This window comes from Sturnus vulgaris, chromosome 8 (assembly GCF_052056855.1).
Source record: "Sturnus vulgaris isolate bStuVul1 chromosome 8, bStuVul1.hap1, whole genome shotgun sequence".
In the NCBI taxonomy this organism is placed as follows: domain Eukaryota; kingdom Metazoa; phylum Chordata; class Aves; order Passeriformes; family Sturnidae; genus Sturnus; species Sturnus vulgaris.
In genome coordinates this window covers 27,340,837-27,354,969 of record NC_142250.1, presented here as the reverse complement: position 1 = coordinate 27,354,969, position 14,133 = coordinate 27,340,837, and the positions used below count along the sequence as shown (strand labels likewise).

Genomic DNA, 14,133 nt, shown 5'->3' with positions numbered 1-14,133 from the left:
TTTTATCAGAAGAAAGAACCAGATAATAAACAGCTTTTTGTCCTGGTGAACAGCTAATAGCTGCAAACACGTTCAGTGGGAATCAAGGTCTAAATATTTATCACTGATGGTGGTAAAATACTGTAATAACTGTAAAAGCATCAGGAGATTTTCAATTTCTAGATGACTTCAGGAGTGTGGTTGCTGCTGCCAAGGACTGACTTTAACAGCCTGTCACAAGTTCTGGTAGCATGGGTGAGATGTGTTAAAATTTCTGTGGTCATACTGTATGAGCTAATGGTCCCTCCCGGCTTCAGAGTCTATCAACCTATTAATTAGCAGCTAATTAGCAGCTGGTAGCAATAATAGGCTATTATCTTGTAGCAAATCAGCCAGTAGAGGAACAAGTAATACACACGCTGGCACATTATATGACTAACAGTCATTTTTAACAGTCTTCTGCTATTTAGAATGGATAGACATGAGTCCTCTGAGTCATACAGATGAATAAACAGATTTAGCCACACAGCAGAGTTATCCCAACCTTAGAGACCTCATCTGCCCTTGCTTTGTCTTCAAGTCCTAACACAGACATAAAGGAAAAAAGCTGTGATAATCTTTCCATCAGAAAGCTTTTGGGTTTTTTTGAAACACAAAATCCATTTTAGTACTTTAAAATTAATAATCAGGAGAGGGTATGGGCCATGCAAAAATTTACCTTTGAACAAAATTTTAATTTTGTCGTGTGATTTTTTTGTAAACTAAAACCATTCTAGGTGTATTGTAACTTGAAAAAAATAGGTTAAAGTTTTGAGTTTCCACATTCTCCTTGGAAACATTAGTAAAAATACTTTTTAAAGTTTTCTCAAAACTACTTGGGGGAGAGTACCATATTGTTCACCCACGCCTGGTAACACTTTCTTCCTGTTTGCCTTCTTTAATTAAAGTTAGCTTCTTGATACATCCTGTCAATTGTCATCCTTGAAATCTAGGAACTGAGCCAAGGAAAAGAAATCTTGTCGTAGGTTGTTCCCAAGATCTACATTCTATACTCTTTTCTTTGTCAAAAGGAAGATAGAAACTTCTCAAAAGAGTCACCCTGAAAACCCATGCTGGGTTATGCTCTGGGCAATAAAACAGATTAGTATTACCCTTGTGAGAGTAGCCTTTATGAATGCCCACATTAACAGTCACTTTTTCCATCTGTGGAAAGCAGCATGAATATTTTCCTCACTGGCAGGAGTAACTCCTCACTCATTAACAGACTGTAAGGCAGATGTCCTCCAGAAGCATCAAACTAAATCCACAGTACTGATGTACATTCATTAGCCCCCAGATTTTTTTTTTTTTTTTTTATTCTTCATTTACAGTCTAAATATTCCTACCACAAAAGCTGGCATTTGTATACACACTAGCCCTGAATTTTGTGCATGGACCAAGCCAGGATATTGATGTATCTTCATCATCTATCCTATACAACAATATTTTTCTATATGAAAAAGGAAAGAAACAGTGAAAAGATAACAAAGTCATTTGTTCTGGGTCCTGGACCTATTGTTTTCTTATAGATATTACAGATAGTACACCTTTGCAATCCTCCTGTTAGTATGAAGAGGAAGTGTTAAAAATAAAACAAAAAAATCCATTACAGATGCCACAAAGAGACTTGTAAAGGGATTAAAACACAATTGGACATGTTCTGAGCACAAGGAGGGTTGCCTCAAGTCATATAAGCTCACTGACCTCCAGCAACAGTGACAAGGCAGTAACAAAACCTGTTTGGTGGGAAGTGCTTTTGATCTCTCACAATAGTTACCTGGAAGATGTGGCAGAAGTTTATTGCTTTGTCCCATGTAGTTATAAATACGTAAGACAATAGCAAAGAATCAGCAGAAAGCTGTTCTTCATTGAGTGCATATTATACATCATTAATGTGCCTTTCCTCATAATATTTAGTCTCTCCTATAACACCTCAAACTTGCGAGTTCCAGGAGGCTCCATCTTCTCCGTGGTTAGACAAAACAGGTTCCTCGGCTGCTTGCACAGATTTCTCAGCTCCTTCCAAGCACATAGTTGCTTTAGTTGTGTGATGTGTCTGTTAGGTGTTTTACTGGATTTGTCCAGTAGACATATCCATAATGAAGACTTTGATTCCTTCTGTGTTGTCTGAGAAGAAAAAGAAAATAATACATGAACAACCAAAATGCATAGTCTTTCATAAATCTATATTCTACTCAGATGTGGAAGGTTCTAATTAAAGGCTCTAGGCAGTCCTGCCTGTCTCCCTATTAATGCTCCTACTGAGCCTGATGGTTTGTTTCTTACAGTGAGAGAAAAAAGGTGAAGTGTGGGAGGAAAAAGGAAAGGTAGAAAGAGGTGTTTCAAATCTCTCAGATAAGGACTGAATAAAGGATAAGAGAATATTTCAAAAACAAGAGAGATGGAAGAAATGAAGAGAGAGATGAAAAACGAAACATGATATGACAGTAAAGAAGTAAATGTATTATTACCGCACATCCGTTTTTATTACATGCAGTTGCCATCATCAAAGTGATTTAAGGAAGAAGAAAACCAGATTTCTAACTTTAGCTAAGAAAGATTGCCTTTCACTATTGTTAATACCAATAGAGTTCAGTTTCAGTTGTGCTGAAGAACTGTGTGAGGGGAATATAAAGAGTGAAATTCTGAAAAAACCCACAACACACATAGAAGCCTCACAAAATTAATTGCTGCACAGCATGAAAATCTTGGTCTGGAATATCTAGGAGATAGACTGGAGAGATACCAAATTTGTGAACACAATTACTCCAGGGTGAAAATGTCAGAGCCTATTGCACTAAAATAAAAATTCCATTGGTTATGACAAATAACCACCAATTGAATCAGAAATATTCTATTATCCTACTGTATAAACATTACATTCATTTCATCACTTGAATGTATAATCACTGCTCTTGTTTACATAGCTTGTGCTGGGCAGAATGTGATTTTTTTTTTCAAAATGTAAAGCACTACAGACTTATTAAATCCTAGCTATAAACACTTTCTTGAGGAATAAGAACAAGCTGCTTTGAAAGGCTGGAATGGCTGTTGGCTCACCCGAAGTGATTTGTAGGGAGTGAAGGAACATGCCCAGAATGTGGCATTGCACAGAGAGCAGCCCTGCCTCTGCAGCAGGGCCAGGCTGAGTGGAGCTGCAGATCACACCGTGGGCAGGGCTGGGCAGCCCAGACACACTCTCCTGCTTCCTCCCAAAACTTCAGAGGTGATCTCCACCTGAGCAATGGCCTTGCTCATGAGGCACCATTTCCCTGGAACTGTAACAGCCGTTTCTATTTGGGCACGACTTCATTAATCCCAGCAAATACATCATTTTGATGATTTATTGTTGGAGCAGTGGCTGGTGGCTGGGAGCTGAGCAAGCTGCAATTTCAAAGTAGGCAGCATAAACTTCTCCAGTAAGAGAGGTCTGCACTATTTCTGCCTCTTTCCCAATAACCAGGACAGCCTAAGCTTTGGGTGGTATGACAAAGAAAAGGCCATTTTCTGGCTTTCAATCATATTATAATTTCATCTGACTCTGATTCACTCCTATTCTTGTAATGCAAAAGGTAGTAAAGGAAACAAGAAGAGCTATTCCCAAGGTCGAACTATAAATCCATGACAGATTTTGGAATAGCAAGCAGCCTCCAGCCTGTTGATTTGTGCTCACAAAGCAAGACTGTGCAGGACATTCATATTTTCCTTTCATCATGAGCTTCCTAGAATATTCAGTTCCCTGCACTTGCAGTGTTGTATATCCTAACAAAGAGTCCTTCTGTGGTTACTGTCAATTTTGTCAAGCATCAACATCTGTCTGAGCACACATGGATTACCATGATTGAGTGAGCTCTCTCAGGAGTGTGGTAGAGGCTTCATCTCTGGCACTGAAATGCAAGTTCTTTTCCCCCTACTTTGTGTTCTATCTTTAGACTTTGCAATTAAAAAGCCAAAATAGAGAAATGGACAAGAAGATTATTTATGCAATTACCTTACATTCTAAAGCCTCATCCTTATGTACAATATAAACTGAGATTGTTAATATAATTTAATATTCAAGTGGTTTTGCCTTACGAATATCATAAATTTCCTTTGAAATGCAATGTTATGCACCTTTGCCATGAACATTTGCACTAAAATAAATCATGTAGTGTTATGTGAAATCCATGTAGAATGCAGAGTGTCACATCAACAGCCTTGACAAAGCCATGTGTTCTTCTTGTTACTGCTGAAGCGTGGGGGTGACACACCCCCATTCTCAGTCCTGGCTGTCATTTTCCTGCAGGGCTTGCTCTAAGGCTTGGTGCTCTTATCTCCAAAAAAGTGATAACAATGCTAGTGGTTCAGGACTTAATGAATTTAGAAGTCCTTTGGAGCCTCTTGGATAACAGAGACCATAGTTCAAAGTGTTGTTACAAAATCCCCTAGTGCCAGCTCCACTGGGGAGATCATCTGAAAAACCTTTTTTCCTGCCCAGTCTGTTGTAGAGTAAGTGACTAAGGCAGAGCTTTCAAAGAGTGGATCCAGCAGGTGAAAGAAGTAGAGAAGGGCTTTGCAGTGGGATTGAAGAAAGCAAAGTGCCCTACTAGCTCAGCAGCCTTTGCAGCCTCTTCAAAGAAGAGCAGGAATCATCTCAGACACATGGATAGGTCCCTATCCACCTGACTGGTGCAGTATCAAGAGATAAGTACAAAATGATAAGCCAGGACAGGCCTTTGGAAGAGTCAAATTAAAGCAATGAGTCAGGACTAGAGACTTGTGTGGAAGGCAGAAATGTTACATAAAGGTTTGTAATGCTGTTACTTTAGCCACAAACTCTCCCCTAAAAACAAACAAACAAACAAACAAACAAACAGAAGTAGAGGAAACAAAGAGACAACTCCCTTTCTCAAAAATTCATGCACACTCTTGGAGCCTTTCAGTCCAACTGAGGTTACCTGGCTCACTGTTTTTGTCCAGAGGGCAGATGACTCTGCAGGGGCTGTGCACTTTTTCCTGATCAAAGCACATAAACCACAACCTCCTGAGGAAACATCGTCCTGGCAAGGCACGAGCAGCTCCCTGTGCCCTCCAGAAGCAATGGGGGAAACGAGCTGTCTGCCCTGCACACAAGAAATGACTCGTCCTCCAGTGACTGATGGAGGCAGTCAGGTCACTGCACTGGGAAATCTCACTTCTAAAGCTTCAAAGAGTATTTTAGCCTTATGAGCTGGTTTATGCCATATTAGTCCCTGATCACTTACTAGGCTGTGGTATGTTCTTGATAGAGCTTCAACAGCTTTAATAATAGATTCCTTGGGTCAGATATCACTTCAATACGTGTAAAACTTGGCTAATTCACATGAAAAGCAATGACAATAAAGCATCCACCTTATAGCAAATTAGCTGCAATTAGAATCAAGGCTTTTCTGTTTGTTTGTTCTCTGAAGGATAGTTAAAACTTTGTGAACAGAGATAAACATTGTAATGTACCAATAATGTTTTCCTTTTGGCTTTTTTTTGCCCCCTAGTAGGCTAATGCTTTGAACCCCAGAGAAATACAACAATCTCCAACAGAGCACAGTATTTCAGAGTCTAAAAGTAGACAGATCTTTAGCAGAAGCTGCAGGGGATATTTTAAAGGACTTGTACTCAAACGTGCCTAGAGCCCTGGGAGTAGCACGGGATCTTTACTGATCACTAAGGTAAAGGGACTTTCATTTTGCTCCTCTCCCCTCCAGCAGCAGAGTTGCTTCTAATGATAAGCTAGACACCCAAGGTAGGGCTTTTAGAAGTCTCTTCGGGTCAGATCCACAAAGAAGTTTAGATTTCACACTCCTAAGCTACCTTTTGTCACTTACTGTGAATTGCTCTGGGCTGTCCATCATATAAATGGCCTTATTAAACCTTTCATATGTGGAGTTTATCACATAGCAGAAGACTGTGTGTTTCTTTTGATGAACTGGAAAACAGAAAGCAGAGTTGTTCTCTGTGTGCAAATCTTCCTGATGGAAAATATTCTTTACCCCCCTCTCTTCCACGCCCAGATGATGGAAAACTCTCTATCACATGGTAACTGACTTAGGGTGACTGGTGACCATAGTTCATCTGAGCTTGCTTCCTTGGAGCCAAACTGGGGACAGGGGGACTGCACAGGTGGGCTGTGAAATGGGTGAAAAACTGGCTGAATTGTTCAAATGGTACAACAGTTTGAAGTCCAAAGGATGTAGTGTTTTTCCTTAAATGTCATAGGACAATGATATTTCATATCTTCATTAACAACCTGCTTGATAGGTGAGAACACACCCTCAGCCAAATCCCAGGTGATATTTCACAAGGCAGGGGAGAGGGAGCTGCAGAAAGCCTGGAGAGTAGGGCTGCTCTTCGGAGAGGTCACAGAAATGTAGGACAATGGGGATTCCAGGAAGTTAAAAAATCTCAAACACAATGTCCCACACCAGGGCATAAAACCCCCATGAAAAAATGCAAGCAGGTTATTGGGCTGGACAAGGAACAGTTCTGCAGTAAAAGGCACAGCAATGCCTGTGGGCAGCAAAATGAATATTTCTCAGCAAGGCATCTTTATAGCAGCCAAGGCTGAGTATCGGGCTGGATTAATAGTGGACATAAACAGCAAATCCAAGGAATTAATTTTTTCTGCTACTTGGCAATAGGTTAAATTGTCCTCTGGAGTAGCATCTGGTTGTGGGCCACTCACTCAAAGGAGATATGGACACGTTGATGCAAACTGAGGAGAGACATGAATCAGTCAACTTGCACAAGGGGAGGTTAAGAAAAGAGCTGCCTGTTGTTTTCAACAGGAGTTGGGCAGTCAATGCTTTCAGCAAAAGAAACAGGCAGACTTCAGGGTGCAGAAAAGGAACAAGAGCCACAAGTTGCAGCAATGGGAATTTCACTTTTTGAGAAAATCTACCATGGCAGCAGCTCCTACCAGAGTGCCAAGAGGCTCTGGATTATGCTTCCATGTGGATTTTTGGAATTTAGCTAAACAACACTCCAAGTGAGCTTTTCTAACTTTGAGCCTTTTTTGGAGCAGAAGAATTCTAAAGGGCTCTTCCAAGCAGAATTATTCAGTAAATTGACATATTACTGTCCTTTTCATCTGTTTTTTTAGCTCAAACAGTTCAAAGCTTGCAAGGTAAAATACTACCATGAACAGAGACAACTGTAAGAACTAATTACATACCCTGAACACAAGCTACATTTCAAAATCAAGAGATAATTAAGGCAGCTAACTCAGAAGAAATAGTTTGACAACATGGCCCTACCACAAGACATGTCTTACATCATTAAAGGCAGGCATTTATTGTAAAGCAGTTGTAAGGTGAGGAGTCTCTGGAGGCTGAACAGTCCTATCCTAAAATAAATGTCTGAATGAGAGAAGCCTAATTCCATCCACAGAAGAGGGAACCTTGATAGGTAGCCCCTATTTTTCACTTCAGATGTAGGTAGCTCTGCAGAAGTACTACAAAGATAAATTTCACTGTAATAGCAGTAAAGTGGTTCACGAAAAAGTGAGTAAACCTACCAACCTGTTGTTGCCAAACAAGTCCTGTTTTCTATATATACTGTTAAATTAAACATGGCTGAGCTGTATTCTTCAGCATTTACCCTTGATTGCACTATTGATTTGACATTGGTTGCCAAAGAAGCTTAATAATGATCTGAAGTATTTATCACCAGGACTGAGTGAAATGAGCTCACTAGCTTTGTTCCAAACCTGGTTCATAACGCATAGGTTCTACTCATTCTAATTTACATTATTTGCATTATTGGCAGTTCTCCCAACAATACTCTATTAGGCTGAGAATTGCAAGTAAGCATGTATTTGTTTTAGTATCACTTAGGCAATTATTCATTGCAAGGAGAGCTTTGCTTTCTCAGTTTAGATATGACTGTGGTCTAAAGACCCTTTCAAAAAAACACGAAGAATCTATTCCAAGTCGAACTGTGAAATTTACTACTAGGCAGAATTTCAGAGCCAGAAGCTAAGGGTTTGATTCATGAATGTAAGCCAAAAAAGGATGCCTTTATATTGAATCTGTCAAATGTATTCATGCTTGTTAACACCATATAAATCTTATTTAATAGGTTTTCTAATTCTTGTTTCTCTTCTTTTTTATTTTTATTTTTAATTTTTTTTTTTAATTTAATCCTCTGCCACAGTCTGAAAATACTACCTGTAAGGTGACAGCAAAGAAAAATAAAAGAAAAATAAAAAAATAACTCTGGGAGCTGAGAAATTACCATAAGCATCTACTCACTTTACAGAATCTCAGAATTCAAGGTGAGTTTTGGCTGACAAATTTTTATTTGGAGACAAACGTGAGTTCCCTGGTCAAGAAAAGCATCTTCTAGAAAATTTTACAAGTGCCTTCATCTTTGCTGCCTCCTCCCACAATATACCTAACTGTGGCTTACAGCAGTCTGAGGACCTCCAGAATGACTGGTCAGAGTATTTCCCCACAGCCAGGGCTTGGAAAGCTGCCCGAAGCTGTGCACTGATGAATAAATCAGGAATTCTAACACTCCTGATTGTTTGTTTCCCTTTCACTCCCCCCTGCACTCTCCCTTCTGTGTAAGCACAATCTTATTTAATCAGCAACTAGTTTGCCTTGGTTTTCTTTTTATAATACATCAGCCTTCCTGAGCAAAGCAGAGGTAACAGATGAGTGTACTAATTGGGGATGTCAGGGCATTGGGGATTTCATTAATGACTGAGAAACATCAAACGCTTCCTCTCACCTCATCGTGTGCCTTATCTGTGGAAAAATGAAAAGCTGGTTAAGCCCTTTTGTATTTTAATATAGATTGTAAGTGGGTACCAAAGGAGGCATCCTGTCAGATAAAGGTACATGAAAACTAAGTTTATTTTGTCAAACAAAATAGTAAAATAGAACCAAAAACAACCCACAAAAGTGCTTTCTTCTAAGACTTAATTTTTCTCAGCCACAAATAACCAAAATCTCTCTAGAGAAGAAATCAACACATAATTTATCTGAAAAGAATATGTTTTAATTCTTTAAACCTTTTGAAAGTCTCTTGACAATTCACATAATGCAGGTAAGAATAGAGGATTTTATACAACTCTGCTGAAGCAATGAAGTAGGAGGCAGGACTCATAAGTCCATGATCTCCACTGCTATCTGACTCAGCAGAACACCACTCTATTCCTAAATCACCACTCTTCCCTTGGTAATAATAAAAGTTTGATTCTTCACTCTCCTTTCTGTAAAATGTTTAGATGTTTGAAGAGGAAAAGCATTGCACTGATTTCTTTTCTCAAAATATATCAATTGGACAAAAGTTCTGTCAAGTCATATGGAATTTCAGACAAGTGTGAATGGAAGAGATTTCATCCACCATTTCTCACTGCCAGAGCTGCTCCCTTTCATCCCAGTAATGGATTTCGGGTGGCTGCCTGGACAATCAGCTCGCTCAGACAAGCAGGTGGGTGGCCAGAACCAAGTTCCCTTTGAATAAGGACAGGTCCTGCAAGTCCCCGTTGCCAGCTGTGCACATTAACTTGAGTGTCTTGGCATGGTTTGCTCGCAGCCCTGGGCAGGAGATGAGCTCTGAACAACCTTTATTTCATCTGCACAATGCAAGGTATGGCTGAGTGCTCCCTGAAGGATCTGCTTCTCATTCTGCCACATTGCTGTCAATCCTTATTAATAGAATATGTATCTGCACTCCAGTATGTCCAGCAGGTTCTAAGCAGAACCAATGCTTTTTTCTATCCAATATACAGAGTGAACACCTGCAAATTTAGAGATTTAATATGAAATTTTGCTCAGAACTAGAGCTTCTATAAAGTTTAGTTTAGAAAGCCCTGGAAATGTCATTATTGTGGACATTTTTTTGTCATCAACATGACCCAAAATTATTAACTCACTATAAAATTAGTTGGAAAATGAAAACCTTTTTATTTTTCATAAAGGTCTGTCTAAAATCCAGAGGAAGTTTAGTAACCAGAATTCATCTTCTAATGTTTTGTTTTGATCATTTCTAATTGAAATTACTTCTTGGATGCTGTTTTAACACACAAGATGATGCAAAGAACTCGATTGAAATGACTCAACCAGATGATAAATTTGCTTCCAACTTTAGGATAAATTAGATTTGTTCTCTGAAAATGACCATTCAAAATTCCTACTAAGAGTATTACTGACCACTTTTTAAGCATCAGGCTTCTCTCCAGAGAACTATTAAATCTTTACCTCAATTATAAAACCTTTTCGCTTTGGGGTAGCATAACAGATTTTTTTCCCAAAATTTATTTGGCACAAAATTTCATTTTTCCAAGGGGAAAATTTAGAGATTAACTAATTATTTTCTGCCATGAAATAATAAACATTTTTAAAAGGAAATGTTTTTTCAACTGAAAGTAAATTTCCTTGGGGAAGAATATTAATTTCTAACTTGATATTCTTCAGTGAAAAGAAGGAAAATTTAATAATACATTTGCCTTCCAAAAATACAGAAAAAATACCTATCTTTTTTAAAAGTTTCATTTTTTTCATGTAATTCTGTCATAACTATGCCTGTTCACTGCCTAGTTTAATGAAAAAACCAAGATTTTTTTCTTCACAGGTTTTGTTACTGAACTGATTAAACCATATTGTTAAAATTAGTTAAAATTCCCTCAGCTCTAAACTGTGGAGTCTTGTCACCATTGAACAATATTTTTGCTTGTAGTGTTGGGGGTTTTTTCAGCCTGTTTTCTTAGTTATGGTTCCAGCTTTCACACTTAGTTAATAACGACTACGTTAAGATTTATAGAAAGATTAATATTTATTTTGATGAGTCTTCTATGAATTTTTTCTCCTAATCATAACTGAAATATTTAAGATATTCAACTGAGATAAAGAGAGCAGAAAAAAAGGTCACATATCATTGAACAGTCTATCACCATGGAAAATATCACAAAATAGCCCATAATTGTGGAAAATCAAATATAAGTGAGCCCATAAAGATAACTTCTTTCTTTCAACATGCATTTAGGGAAGAAAAAAAAAAAGCCAACAAAAACTACATGAGCTGAAAAATATGTTAATACTGTAATTCAGCAAGGCTGAACTTTATAAGGCACATGATTAAAACTTTCAGGGAGTCTAAGCAAAGCTATGATTTTATCCATATCGAATAAAAGTATGTAATAAAACCACATAAAATAAGAACACTAATTTTGATACACTGGGAAGCCCATGAGTATATCTCTACAAGTTCCTTTATTAACAATTCAGGCTTCTTTTAGTAGTTCAGTAATACATTATGGTTTCAGATGAAAATCATGCTGCAAAGAAAAAACATCATTGTAAGCTACAAAATCAATAATTTCTAACACAAATGAGGGAATTACTTTGACTTGCAGCCCTCTACACATATCATTCTCAGGGTTAATGGTTATGGGGAGCATCTTTTCAGTATGCAAATTCAGTCAGGCTATATAAAAGATTTGGATCCAAAAATTCAGCCCCATCCCACGCTCTGCCTAGTATTAGGAATTAAAGCACTGAGTTTTTCTCTTCTTTGTCTTTCACGATGCATATATAGAGCCCAGAAAAGGAGAGAAAGGTCTCTACTCCTCACTTCAGATATAACTTCATCCTGACTGTGGCTTTCTTCACTAAAGGTGTTCCCAGCCATCTGCTCACAAGGAACATTGCCAGCTGACAAATTTAGTTGGGTTTTGTTGCTTTAATTCATTTTCAAAAACTTCAGATTTCCAAATCTGGCAGCAGATGCAGAGTAACGAATTTGTGTCTATCAGCTCACTATTCCCTGACGAGAGCCTGTGAGCATGCTGATTATACATATGCAGCTAATTAGGAGCTTGGTTAGGATAAGTTAATGGATTGATTTACCTCTGTATCCAGTTGAGTGGCAACCTCAGGAGCACACAGTGCAGCAGACACTGCCCCGTGATCTCCCACTGCCTGATTCTTGCTTGCTGAGCTGGAGAGGCCAGGCTTCCCATCTCCTGGGGCACAAATTGCCTCCTGAAGCTGTGAAAGGGGAAAGGTATTTCAGCAAGGAAAGGGATGGCAAACAGCCCTCTTCTCCAGACAGGAAGGGATGGCTGTTGTTAAGTGTAAAGACCATTTTGTGGCTTTGTTTTTCTGTCACAAAGTGCTAAAGGCCCCTGGCACTGTTTTAATTGCCCATGTGGTTGAACATAAGCAGCAAACTTTTGAAAGAGTGTGGGAGCCAAATCTTCCTTTACAGGGACCCTTGCCTCTGTGGTGCCAACTCTGCCACACGCAGTGATCCCAATTTCAGCCTAATGATGAGTGAGGTCCCTGCTCAGGGCTGTTAGCCTTGGTGATCCATAATGGTGCTTCAGGGGCAAACTGCCTTTCAGAATGAAGGAAATTCCAGCGTAGGTCAGATCGGCTACATACAAAGTGAGTCTGTTTTCTGCACTGACAGAATTCTAGAGAGACCTTCAGAGGTAACTGCACTTTCAGACCCCAAACCATTCTCCTCTCTTAGCTCTGTGCCACAGAACTGAAGTCCCACAGAGGAGGGACCACCATGGCAGAGAAGTCTGGGAAATAATTTTACTGAACTCTAGAAGCCTGGCAGGCAAATCCTCAAGAGTACCTGGTAAATTTATCACAAGGCACAGAATGAATATTCTTTCTATACAGCCAAGAGTGGAAAATCCAGCTATGTCATCTTTCACATACACTCAGCCATTCTCTCAACATACCATTCTAGTAGGAAATTGAGAATCAAACATATAATTGTGTGTATTGTACAGTGTGTACACACACACACACACATGTAATTGCATGTGCATAGCGAGGACACATCCTGCTGGCTTGGTTTTCCATTTCTATCAATAACTTTCTAAGCCCCTCATCAATTCTATTCAAGTTTGTCAGACAAAAAGGGATCCCATTGCCTTTTCATAAATAACAGCAAAACTTTGTAGAAAAACATCCCTCAGGTCTCTATTCAATACGAGTTGTCAGTAAATCAAGTGGTACAACTTTGTGGGGATCCAGTCTTTGTTCTACCTGTTACAAAAGTGTTTTTCGTGATCTGGCATTGCTCACTGTTGGACACCAGGTTCAATGATCAGAGATCCAGTGGCTTTGTCTAATCTGGTATCCAGTATGGGTTTATCAAGCATTGCCTCATGTAATCTCAGTTCAGTTCCTTGTACTTTGAATGGGGAAAAGCAGCAAAAGGAGCTGTGATTTCACAAATCGTGTTGGGTCTCTAACCAGCAAACATCCTGCAAATGAATGAAATTGTTATCACATGATACAGGCTGCAGAATTGCATCTGCCTGTTTCCCCCCAGGCGTTGGCAGTTTCCAATCCGTGTTCCATCTGATGGGCAGGGCCTGTCAGAGCAGTGTTATGGGTCCTTCAAAGCTGAATGCTTCTGAGCAAAGCATTGCTAAAGAAATGGCACAAGAATAAAAACACAATCTCAGATGTATTGCACATTAATTGCCCTTCATTAAATATTTACTGAGAGAATAAACTTGCTGTTTCTAGTTTTACTGTAGAATAGTGCTATTGTATAGATTTGGTGGACACATTGTTCTACACCGTGATCTATTTAGTGGAGGTAGAGTTGTGCATGTGCTGACAATCAACACATAAGTATTGCACTGTATATAATAATATAATGTATATAATACAATGTATTAGCAACATATTTTAAAGAATTCAATCTATTAGAAGGACTGCAGTGTGATTAGTAGACCAGTTTGATGAATGATTTAGGAAAATGCCTTCATCAGAGAATTTGTTAACTGAAAACCCAAAATATACCCTAAACTTCTTTATTCAACCAGGTCTTCTACAGAGTATTTTCCTGTCTCAAAGTATTAGATGCAACACAGAGTTAATTGGATTTTTTGTAGGCTTCACATTAAATTTGTGCTAAAGGACATTGCTGAATCAGGGATTTAATGGGCAAACAGTTAAACAAAGGAATCATGTGCATGGCTTGAGCCAGGAAGCAGGAGGCAGGAATCCAGTTTTTTCACAGCTCTGCCTTTGGGAAAGTTAGATTAATCTTTATACTTGTAATAGGTTTTGAGCTTTCTGTAATATACCTTAGGCATTCCAGATATAATTAGAAATAGTAATC

General features: G+C 38.8%; 1 long non-coding RNA gene across 1 annotated transcript; it reads right to left on the bottom strand.

Moving 5' to 3' along the window:
* Nucleotides 1-1,300: 1,300 nt before the first annotated feature.
* On the bottom strand, nt 1,301-12,049 carry LOC148223039 (uncharacterized). Its single transcript, XR_015805029.1, has 2 exons — nt 11,886-12,049; nt 1,301-2,145 (listed from the first exon to the last, which is right to left on the bottom strand). It is a non-coding gene; the product is annotated as an uncharacterized LOC148223039 (long non-coding RNA).
* Nucleotides 12,050-14,133: the final 2,084 nt, after the last annotated feature.